The 12,000-nt window shown below is 48.2% G+C and overlaps 1 pseudogene; it reads left to right on the top strand.

The window, feature by feature from the left end:
* LOC141198690 (uncharacterized) overlaps window positions 1-12,000 on the top strand; it is a 98,583-nt pseudogene that overhangs the window by 17,109 nt on the left and 69,474 nt on the right.

Below are 12,000 nucleotides of genomic sequence, written 5' to 3'. Positions count from 1 at the left end.
GTAATATACATTTATTCACGTCTGCAGGAGATGTGTGGCCATGGCTCGAGCCCTGGTTTCATGGATTTGTTGAGGGAGGGCAATAACCCTTCACGGTTGACCAAGTGAGTGTCAAATTATTATGTTGATTGCAATCCACAGAAAACCATACGAAAACAATGTTGTGTATTGGGAGGATTCAAAGAATCTCTGATCCCGTTTATTTTGCTTAGCATTTTATATTGTTTTGAGCATATCAATAGCCAATCACCTACAGTCATACTACAGTACTACAGGCTGACCAATGTTAGTACAATTATTACGGAAACACATATATGGTCATATTAGTTCGAAGCACGATGGAATTTTACAAGGTCAATCCTGGCCTAAACTAGTTAGATAACAGGAGCGGAATGTCTGACAAAATACAAAATGTTATTGTGAGAAAAGTTAGTGTGGGAAAGATGAGGCGAGAGAAAAGAAGGAAAGAATGTATGTTATGCAAGGAGTGATAATAAATGATTTTAAAACAAGCAGACAAAATGGAGTTGCTATAGCATGAATATCAATATGTCCTTTACATTTTCCCCCCTAAAAATTATGTTATTATCAACATTAGAGGTGCTTTCCCAGGGTCATGCTTTGAGCCTGAGGGACATTGGTCTTCACTCAATTAGTGCCCTTGTTACCAATCGAGGCTATCGCGGCATGTCCATCCCCCCTTGTTGGTTGATATAATCATAAAGCTCTGATCTTCAGACGTGAGGTTGGTCGGGGCGTGCGGGTGAAGGTCATCATTCCCTTGCCGTCCAGGTCCTCAATGCTGGTCACATCTGGGAGGTCCGTGTACAGTAGCACTGGATGTCTGTTAACAGCGTTCTCCTTGCTCTCTGATGACTGGCAGGTTTTCCTCATGCAAAATGGGATACAATAAAAGACTAGTTTTAGTAAGACATATATTAACAAGATGCAAGCAGCAATATGCAACACTCCTTGTAATATTCCAACAATCCATCCACCAATCCCTTTAAACCAGAGGTCCCCAACCGCCGGTCCGCGGACCAGGACCGGGCCGTTGGGGTTTTTCAGCCGGTCCGCGGCGCCGCTGACCAGGGCCGGCGTCAGCACCCGGGCAAATGCCGGGGCTCTGAGCAGGCAGAGGGGCCCACTGGCGGTCGCGCACCCCGCTGGGCTATGGGCGGAGGAGAGCGGTGTCAGCGCCCGCCCTTCTCCGCCGCTTGCTCAGGGCCCCGGCAGCCCGATACTTACCTCTCCCCGTGCCTCCGCAGATCAGCTGTCTTCCTGCTCTGCGCTCCCTGTGACGTCTCAGGTCAGAGGGCGCGGTGACGTCTTTCCACCGCGCCCTCCCCTGAGCCGTCACAGGGAGCGCTGAGCGGGAAGAAACGACAACGCTGGAGTTCGGAGCCGAGCAGCGAGCGGCGGGCAGCAGGTGAGGAGAAGGGAGGTGAGTATTTGATTTTTTTTTTTTTTTTAATGTATGGAGGCATGGGGCAGTATAAAGAGGGGAGGGGGGGCATCCTGCTTGGGGCATTATAAAGAGGAGGGGTGACAGCCTGCATGGGGCATTATAAGGTGGGGAACAGCCTGCATGGGGCATTATAAAGAGGGGGGGATTCCTGCTTGGGGCATTATAATGAGGAGGGGTGACAGCCTGCATGGGGCATTATAAGGTGGGGACCAGCCTGCATGGGGCATTATAAGGTGGGGAACAGCCTGCACGGGGCATTATAAAGAGAGGGGGGGACATCCTGCATGGGGCAGTATAAAGAGGAGGGGTGACAGCCTGCATGGGGCAGTATAAAGAGGAGGGGTGACAGCCTGCATGGAGCATTATAAAGAGGAGGGGTGACAGCCTGCATGGGGCATTATAAAGAGGGGGGTGACAGCCTGCATGGGGCAGTATAAAGAGGAGGGGTGACAGCCTGCATGGGGCAGTATAAAGAGGAGGGGTGACAGCCTGCATGGGGCATTATAAAGAGGGGGGGCAGCCTGTATGGGGCATTATGTGGGGGGTAACAGCCTGCATGGAGCATTAAAAGGGGGGGGGCTGTATGGGGCATTATGTGGGGGGGAACAGCCTGCATGGAGCATTATAAGGGGGGGGGCAGCCTGTATGGGGCATTATGTGGGGGTAACAGCCTGCATGGAGCATTAAAAGGGAGGGGCCTGTATGGGGCATTATGTGGGGGGTAACAGCCTGCATGGAGCATTATAAGGGGGGGGACAGCCTGTATGGGGCATTATGTGGGGGGTAACAGCCTGCATGCAGCATTATATGGGGACCGGTATCCTGTATGGAGCGTTATATGGGGGCCAGTATCCTGTATGGAGCGTTATATGGGGGCCAGTATTCTGTATGGAGCCTTATATGGGAGCCAGTATTCCGTATGGGGTCTTATATGGGGGCCAGTATTCCGTATGGGGCCTTATATGGGGGCAAGTATTCCGTATGGAGCCTTATATGGGGGCCACTATTCTGTGTGGAGCGATTCACCGGTTTCTGAGCTATTGTTGAATTTACAATAGATATCACTCATGAAGTGAAATCTTTGCATTGTACTATATATATATATTTCTCCGCTGTATCTCTGCATCATGAATCGTGTATGTGTTAAAGGGGCCCACTGAGACTCTTTCGCCCGGGGCCCAGAAAAACCTGGAGCCGGCCCTGCCGCTGACAGCTAGCTCCGCGGCCCTGCGCCTGGTCAGAACTCGCTCTGTGTGGATTTATAATGTTTTCTGCCATAGCCGTGACAGCTCGCAGCTCCCGGCAGAGAACATTATGCAGGACGGGGTGGGGCGTCGGGCGGGTCTTAGTGACGCAGCCCTCCACAGCACAGCATGGTACCTGTTGTACGTCACGGGGCGGGTCTTAGTGACGCGGCCCTCCTGCACAGCATGGTGTGTTCCTGACGGGGTGGGGCGGCAGGCTCTCCTCACTGACACGCCCCCGGCAGAACATGTTATGTGGGGCGTGCTGGGGCAGCAGACTGGCTTCAGTGACTCGGCTCCCGGTTCCGGTGTTCAGTGTGTAGCGCTGCTAAGCAGCAGCGCTGTATACACTGACGCTCAATGTACAATGCTGCTACTTAGCAGCGCTGTACACCGAGGTCCCGCCAGCATCCTCCCCATACAGCTCCACCCCTCCATAACCCCACCCCCATATGACCAAAGCCCCGCCCCCACCCCCACCGGGCCATGGAAAACTGGTCTTGCTTAAAGCCGGTCCCTGGTGCAAAAAAGGTTGGGGACCTGCTTTAAACCAATTAGCAGGATTTAAAAAGGAGAACATATCAGACCACCAACTGTCTTTGGTCAATTCGTTATGTTTGTTATATTCTTCCCTGAGTTTCCTAATGTCTTCCATTTTAGTCTTTAACCGTATGGTAGAGCCGGGGTCAATATAGTGACAACAGGCTGGGCCTATAACCTGACACATCCCTCCTTGAGCTGCTGTCAAATAGTCCAGCACTAAAGTATGTTGATTAGCCTCTATAATAAGTTGATTCTGCACCTCAACAGTAGTATTAATTACTTCCAGCACACTCCAAATCTGGTCATCTAAGTAGTCAGTGACTTCCACTAATTTGTCCCACATTTGTGTTACTATAGGGTAGAGGAAGACAGTACTGGCTATCTTATTGGGCATACTCATTTGTACTAAATGAGGTCTTACTGATGGGCGTGGAGTGTTGTCCTTGGCACATTTATAGATGGTATGAAGAGGGATGGTTCTCATATCTACTTTACTATGGGGAATAAGATAAATGGCTGGAGTTAGCCGGGCCAACGTACAAGTCCCCCCTACTCTGACTAGGAGCCATTTATACGCATTATTCCCACAGACCCAATTTGTGGCTGATGGCAGATCCCATAAAGCAGAGTGCAGTAATACTAATTTATGTACCAAATCGATAAAAACTGTGTTATTTGATAACATACACCATGAAGGCATTTGTCCCAGGGGGCTACAGTATCCAATATCCGGATTGCCACATGTTGGATCACTAGGCTTATATTCAGAAGATTCATTGCAAGGGATGTTACCAGATATTTTATAACATGTATCATTGGTACCTTTTATAAACAGATTTGCATGTACCCATGAGTGATTATGAATGTATCTTTCCAACAATGACGGTTTAAAAGCATCTGCCGTACTAGGAGTAGCATTAAAACTGATTTGTAGACCTTCAGTTGGTATGAAGCCTAAATTAGTCAAGGAAGACTTGTTTCTGGGCACCCATTTGTTTCCTTTAAGGGCAAGACATTGTAGGTGTCTACTGGTGGCAGTAAGATTTCCTTGCCACCAGGGGAGATACAGTGGTGTTCCATAATCTACTAAACTTAGTAGCGTTATTAGCAAGGGCGTCGCTACAATTGGGCCAGTTTAGTATTTCTTCCAGAGTGACTGGGACCGCAAGAAAAGGCATACTAGTGGCTGAAACTGGTGAGTGAGTACATATCCAACAGTCACTGATCGGGTTGTTCTCTAATTGACTCAATTCTTGTACCAAAATCTGGTGGTGAGTAATGAACTTGTTATTAAAAGGGTCAGTACTCTGTTGTAGGCTATTCCAGGTATTGATTAATCTAACCATACATATTATCATAAAACATCTCAGGATGGTTGACGTTTGCAATGTGAAGCATGGATCCATGTTGACCTCCCTTCAAGTTTTACTGCTGTTGGGGTTGTAAGGAGCACTTGGTATGGTCCGTCATACAATGGTTCTAGTCTGTGTTTCCGTACATGTCTCTTCACATACACATAATCTCCGGACTTGAGGGTTATGATAACCTTCTGCATCAGCTGGATCTGGAATAGAAGATGATACTAACGCATGGGTGTTAGTTAAGGCTTTGGCAAGCTGAATCACATATTGCACAACATGATCTGTTTCTTCTGATAATTGTTGTGGGGTAAATCGAGCTATAGCTGGTTGTGACCCAAATAGTATCTCATAGGGTGACAGTTTGTTTCCCTATGGGGGTGGTGCGTATGTGGTATAGTGCAATGGGAAGGAGTTCAGGCCACTGGGCCGTATCCTCCTGCATCATTTTGGTCAATTGCCTTTTCAGTGTGCTATTCAATCTCTCCACCTTGCCGCTTGACTGAGGATGGTAAAGAGTATGCAGCGCCACTGTTGATCCGATCATGGTAAGTATTTCTTGATATGCGCATGAGGAAAAGGCTGGTCCCTGATCACTTTCGATAACTTCTGCGACTCCATACCGGCAAACATCTTCAGAGACCAGCTTCTTGGCAGTCATGTTTGGAACGGCGAATGCTTCTGGCCAGCTGGAAAACATATCCACTACCACTAAGCAGTATTCATATCGTCCTGCTTTAGGGAGAGTGATATGATCAACTTGCAATCGTTGGAACGGATACTCTGGTTTAGCAATGTGTTTTGTCGGTACATTCTGTAATCTGCCTGGGTTGCAGCTTTGGCATATTGAGCAACCTTTCTTTTGTGCGCTCAACACGGTGGAAATTCCTGGGGCCCAATAGAGTTTCTGTACCAGTAGCAAAGCTTGATTCTTCCCTCGATGCACCGGTCCATGGGCCCAGGCTGCAACGGCCTGATATAGGAGTCGAGGCAAACAATACAGTTGTCCCTTTTTCCATAGCCCATCTATCAATTTAGCACCCGCCTCCTTCCATGACTGGTGTTCTTCTTTAGAGACTTTTTGCTATGTGCAGCGTAGCTTTGTGATTGGAGGGACCGGTTGATGATTTTCTGCAGGTTGATCCTGGGTTGGCACGGAATTTAGCTGTTTGGTTTGCTGCCGCGTAACAGCCATGGACATGGATGTTGGAAGAAGAGCTGCTTGCATAGCATGGAGATCAGCAAGTGCATTACCTCTTGCTTCAGGGGCATCTGGTCGGGTATGAGCTTTTACCTTTACAACAGCCAACTGTCTTGGTAGTTGTACCGCTTCCATCAATTGTCTGACGCTTTCAGCATTTTTCACAGGAGAACCTGCAGTCGTGACAAAGCCTCTCCTTGCCCAGATCTCCCCAAAGTCGTGTGCAATCCCGAAGGCGTATCTCGAGTAAGTAAATATATTCACACGTTTTCCTTCAGCCTGTTGACAAGCAGCAATCAGAGCTTTGAGCTCTGCTTCCTGTGCTGACATACTGGGAGGTAAGGCTGCAGGCTCTACCAATGTATCTTCAGTTGTGACAGCATATCCAGTATGAAACCTGCCAGAGGTGTCAGCATATCTGGATCCATCCGTATATAACGTAAGTCCTGGGTCATCAAAGGGTACTTCCCCCACTAAAACAAGTGGAGTTGACTCCGCAGTAATTTGTTCCAGACAATCATGTGGTGGAGCATCTTTCCCCTCTCCTTCAGGTGCTGGTAGCAGGGTGGCCGGGTTGATGGTGGTGCACCAATGTAATTTCACATTTTCTGTCAAAATCAACGTACACTGCAGCCGTAGGTGTCTCAGTGTGCACCGATGTTTAGGTTGCTGTAAACCCAAAACAGCCGCAATATTGTGTGGAGCATAAATGTGAGTCTCATGTCCAAGGATGATGTCCGCCATTTTTTCAAGTAACTGCTGTGTGGCGTGAACCGCTCGTAGACAGCTGGGGGAGGCCCTGGCTACCGGGTCCAGAAGCGCTGAGTAATAACCGACCGGGCGCTGCTTTGTACAGTGTCTCTGCGTGAGTACTCCGGCTGCATGCCCTCCTGTCACGGAGACATACAAATGGAAAGGTTGAACATAATCCGGGTTTCCAAGGGCAGTGGCTGTCATTATCCTTGATTTTAGTTGCTCAAAGGCTTGTTGCAGCAGTTCTTGGTGGTCCTTGTTGTTTACACCAGCCAGAGTGTTTTCTTTTAATGCATCATATAGGGGTTCCATCAGACGTGAAGCGCCTGGGATCCATTGTCTGCAATATGTACATAGTCCGAGGAACCATTGCAGCTCTATGGGATCTTTTGGGAATGGTAGTAGGTAGATGGTCTTTCTTTCTTCTGTGAGATGTCTGGCACCCTGAGTAAGGCAGTGGCCTAAGAAAACCACTTGACCGAGGCAAAACTGAAGTTTCGAGGCTGAGACTCGACAATTCAGTTTTGCTAGATGCTTGAGGAGGCTAACACTGGCCCTGATGGACACTTGCTCCGTGGGGGCACACAAAAGAAGATCATCAACGTATTGTAATAGTACTACCTCAGAGTTGTCCAGCTGCCACGGCAGCAGACAGCTAGACATGTTCTTTGCAAACTGATTAGGGCTATTCTGCGCTCCCTGCGGCATCACCGTCCAAGTCAATTGCCTGCCCTGATATGTAAATGTAAACAGAAACTGACAGTTTTTATGTAGTGGAATGCTGAAAAAGGTGTTTGCTAAATCAATTACTGTAAACCAGGCTGCGGTAGATGGTATTTGTGAGAGAAGTGTATGTGGGTTAGGCACCACAGGAGTTTCCAAGACTGTCGCTGCATTTACTGCCCTCAAATCCTGCACCAATCGATAAGCGGGCGGCTGCCCCGGTTGGGATTTATTCCTTACGGGGAACAACGGCGTATTACACGGGGAGACGCAGGGGATTAGTGCCCCTTTCTCTAACAAGGTGTGAATTTGCTGGTGTAGACCTTGTTCTTGTGCATGTGTGAGCGGGTACTGGCGAACCTTGGGAAAGGGCGCTCCGGGCTTGAGGTACACCTGTATTGGTTCTACCGGCAATCACCCAATGTCGTCTGGGCCTTGTGACCACAGATGAGAAGGGATTTCCTCTGTGTATGGAGCTAACCTGGGATCTTTTGGGAGATTTCCAATCGTATCTGATATGTTAATCATAACCGTGGGTAGCGCCCGTAAGATGCAGACCTCCTCTGTGTGCATCAGAGTTTGGATCCTTTAAAGTAAGGATCATCTGACCATTGTCCTGGTATTGAATTCGGGATCGGAATTTAGACAAGAGGTCTGCTCCTAAAAGATTTACCGGGCAGATCAGGGATATGACAAATTGTGCCATTACTTCTGGAAATGGGCCAATCGGAATAGGTTTAGTGAGAGTGTGTTTGTTAGGTCTGCCATCTACACCGATCAATATTAGATTGTCGTTAGAAAATTGGACTGGGAGACCCTGGGGCAGTTCAGTGGATTTTAAAATGGAGTTGGCCGCCTCAGTGTCTACCATGAACTTCACCGGATTCCCTCCTATTGGGATAACTACAGATGAACAGAGCCCAGGGGTGGTTACGGGCATCACGATGGCAGACTCTGGTTGGCCTCAATTTCAGAATGGATGGTCTTGGAGGACATTTTCTCGTGAGTCTCGTGGGCCGGGCATCCTATTTCTAGATAGGGGGCTTGGGCGGTGCACTGGCTAGCAGGGGTGTGACAGTCCCTTTGGAAATGTCCCGTCCGGCCACACATCCAACACTGAAGACAGGAATTCACTAGTGGCCTTTTCCCGGGATACATTACTCGCTGATCAGGTACCGCCATGGGGTAATAGTGGGGCTGTAAGGGAGGATACTGTGTTGCGGGTACTGCAGGTGCCGCAACTGCCACTGCAGCGGGTTTAGATTTGGGCTTAACCGCAGAAGCGGTCCGGGCGACACTTTTCTGGAAGCTTTTTGCTACCTTTAGGACATCTCCTGGGGTGGCTGACTCAACATCTGGTCATACAGCCAATATCGCATCCTTGATTTCAGTCCGTAACCCCTGGATAAAGGCGGATACTAACAGCTGGCAATGAGTTTTAGTATGTAAGGAGAACCCAAGGTCCTTATAGACCTGCATAAGGCGCCCATAAAACTTCTCAGCCGACTCTCCCTTCTCTTGAGTGACATCTGTGAGGGTAGTGGATTGATCAGCCAACTTATCCTGAGCCCATATTTTAAGGGCTTGACAGAAGTCAACCCCACTCTCATACGTATTGGTGTCTAATGCTCTATTATATGGGACAGCTGCCTCTACCATGGGATAATATCCTTCACCGGCTTTTACACGGAGCAGGTGTAAAAGATCTTGCCTTGTTGTTGAATATATCTCTCTATTTGCGGCCATGCCCCTGTAAAAAGCCACTGGGGAATGTTCGGGATCCGGGAGACGGTTACACAGAGTATCTGTCTGTACTGGGGTAAACGGGGTATATTTGGGTGGGCTGGTATTGTGGTCCGCTTCCTCCATTTCCTCCATCTTTGTGAGAGGGGGTGGAGCTGGAGGGAAATCAGCATGAGTACTGATTGTTGGGAGATCTTGGAGGTAGGGGAACACTGGGGGAGACCAGATATCGGGTTTGATTAGTTGAGCGGCATAATAAACGAGATCCCTGTCGATGGCCAAGAGTCTTATCTCTCTCAATTTAGTTGGATGCGTGGCGATGTATTACTTTATACCCCCGACTATTATTTTGGCTGCGTCTTGTTTTGGATATCCAAAAATACCGGTGGAAATAAATGGCAGGGCTAGGGTTGGGACCGCATGAAGCTGTGATGCATATGCTATGGTGTTTTGAATTGTTTCTGTAAGCAGGTGTTGTGACCTGGGTACATCCAGGGGATCATATTTTGTAATCGTTGGATGTAGTTTGTATTGTAGGCCCCCCAATACGACATATTTCTGCAGCTAGCCCTCCCCCCCCCCCCCATGCTGTAGTTTTGCATTTGCTGCGTTTACAATGATCCCAACTTGCTGTTGCGGTGTACTCCCCATGCCTATTCTCAGTATAGTGGAAAATTCCGAAGGACCATTCAGCAAAACAGACGCCACCTCCTGGTACTCGTGTCCATGTTCTATTTCCCCAGTTCGGGAGAGGGTGAATAGGGTAGAGTTCAGAGGTCCCTGGGTCTCCCCGAATGGAGTGTGGACCATGGCGGGAGCAGGTGGGGGCAATGGTTCATAATACCCACCGTCAGCGTTAAGTAATGGGAAGGTTGGTGCTACAACACTGGGTCTGCGTGTTCCACAATTATAACACATCTCGCGCCATCCCGGATTGGTGACCCAACACACTTTACAAAGCCAGCCATCTGGGTTATATGGTGGTGGCTGGCCACCAGTGGGAAGTGCAGGGTATTTAATCTACTTAGGTATAAATTGCTCAGTTTCCGGATTCAGGGGCTGGGGTACGGCTACATTTGTGGGGGTAGGGGATGCTTCTTTAGGGGCTTCAGATTCAGTTTGTGGACACATAAGTTGGGAAGGGGAATCTACTTCCTCCTCTACCTTTACCCCATCAGCTTCATTTTGTAGCACAAAACAGCCAGTCTTTGTCACAGTGCTAGATAATTTTACTTTCTTGACATAAAGATAATTGAAATAACCAGGCTCCTCCTCTATTTCAACATATCCATCACCACAAATCTCATGTGCAACTTTCTTAAACTTTTCAGCATCTTCCAACAATCCACAGTCAACTAATCTTCCCCTTTTCTGCCGGATTCCTTCGTCCCACAATGAAGGCTGAAGTCTCCCCTCCACGGGAAAGTTTAACAACTTAAACACTTTTGGTTCATTCTTAAATGATCTTTTCCCCTCTCAACCGACCATGATAGTCATCACATCCTCTCCCTCCTGAGGGGGAGACACTTTCTTTCTGCTCCACAGAAACATTGATTAATCACTGCACTGCTGCCTTTCGACTGACAAAGATCCTTGATTTGTGCACAGTATGAGTCCGGCCGGCCTCAACTGTTCCACTGACTCGCCCCTCCCTTCGGGGAAGTCACGTACGGTACTAGGTGAAAGGAGGAGAGCTCGCGTCTGCAGCCCTCCGGACACTCAATATACTTATATCTGTGTGCGTGTCCTACCCAATCTTCGATCACCTGCCGCGACTGATACTAATAGTGTTCAGTCTCCTAAGAATCTTTGTCAGAAGTTAAGGAAGATTCATACAATATTCACTTGTCAATCCGAGGTGGTACTACTTTAAAAGTTATCAATATCAGACCCCTAATGGGACTACACCCCTATAGTCTCACCTTTGACTATATCCAACCAAGATATCCAGACATACTGCAAACAACCACGCACCACGTGGAAACCACGCCAAATGGTCAGTATCACTAGTAAAGAACTCGGGCACTTACTGTGGCTTTTGTGGGGGATGATCAGTCCCAATTCCAGTGGGGGAGGCCGAAAGCAAGTCTCTCTTTGTGGACGTCCAGAGGTGGTGGGGCGTCCCTGGTTAGGGATCCGAGTCACGGCACCAAGCTGTTGAGGGAGGGCAGCAATGACCCTTCACGGTTGACCAAGTGAGTGTCAAATTATTATGTTACAAGGTTGATGTAAAGGACATATCGATATTCATGCTATAGTTACTTCATTTTGTGCTAGCTTCTAAAATGATGTTATTATTACACCTTGCATAGCATACATTCTTACATTCTTTTCTCCTGCTTCACATGCAATTTTCTCACAAGAACCTTTTCTCTCAAGAACATTCTATGAAACACCCTGCTCCTGTTATCTATCTAGTCTGAGCCGGGATGTATAACCTTGCAACTTTCCATCATGTGCCGAACTAACGATAATATGACCATATGTGTGTTTCTGTAATAATCGTACTAACATTGGTTTAAGCCTGTAGTACGGCTGTAGGTGATTGGCTATTGATATACTCAAAACAATATATAATGCTAAGTAAAATAAACGGGATTAGAGATTCTCCGAACAGGAAACAAATACACAAGCCGGGAGCTGAGCACAGAGGACTGAACCAGAGGAGAACAAGGCTGTATCTGGCAGCTTCCGGCAATATGCTTCCAGCTTTAGTAGGGTGTGGTGCTTTCCAGTTGGCTGAAGCAGGGAGCAGATTACTCCAACTGGACAGCACACACACCCGTACTGCCAGACTGGATAGTACTAATGGTCCCAGGCACCCTAATCTTAGTGGCTTGACAGAGCCTGCGCCGCCCAGGGCTTCTGGTTCTGACGTCTCCTCCATCACCAGTGCCGCCTGCAGGATGAATAAGGCGGCTTCTGGAGAGAGAAGCAGACATCGCAGGAGCAGATCCCAGAGGAGAT

The sequence above is a fragment of the Phyllobates terribilis genome, unplaced genomic scaffold (genome assembly GCF_046119375.1).
Source record: "Phyllobates terribilis strain yellow unplaced genomic scaffold, ASM4611937v1 Scaffold_99__1_contigs__length_5935540, whole genome shotgun sequence".
Taxonomy (NCBI): Eukaryota; Metazoa; Chordata; class Amphibia; order Anura; family Dendrobatidae; genus Phyllobates; species Phyllobates terribilis.
This window is presented reverse-complemented; position numbering and strand designations above follow the sequence as displayed.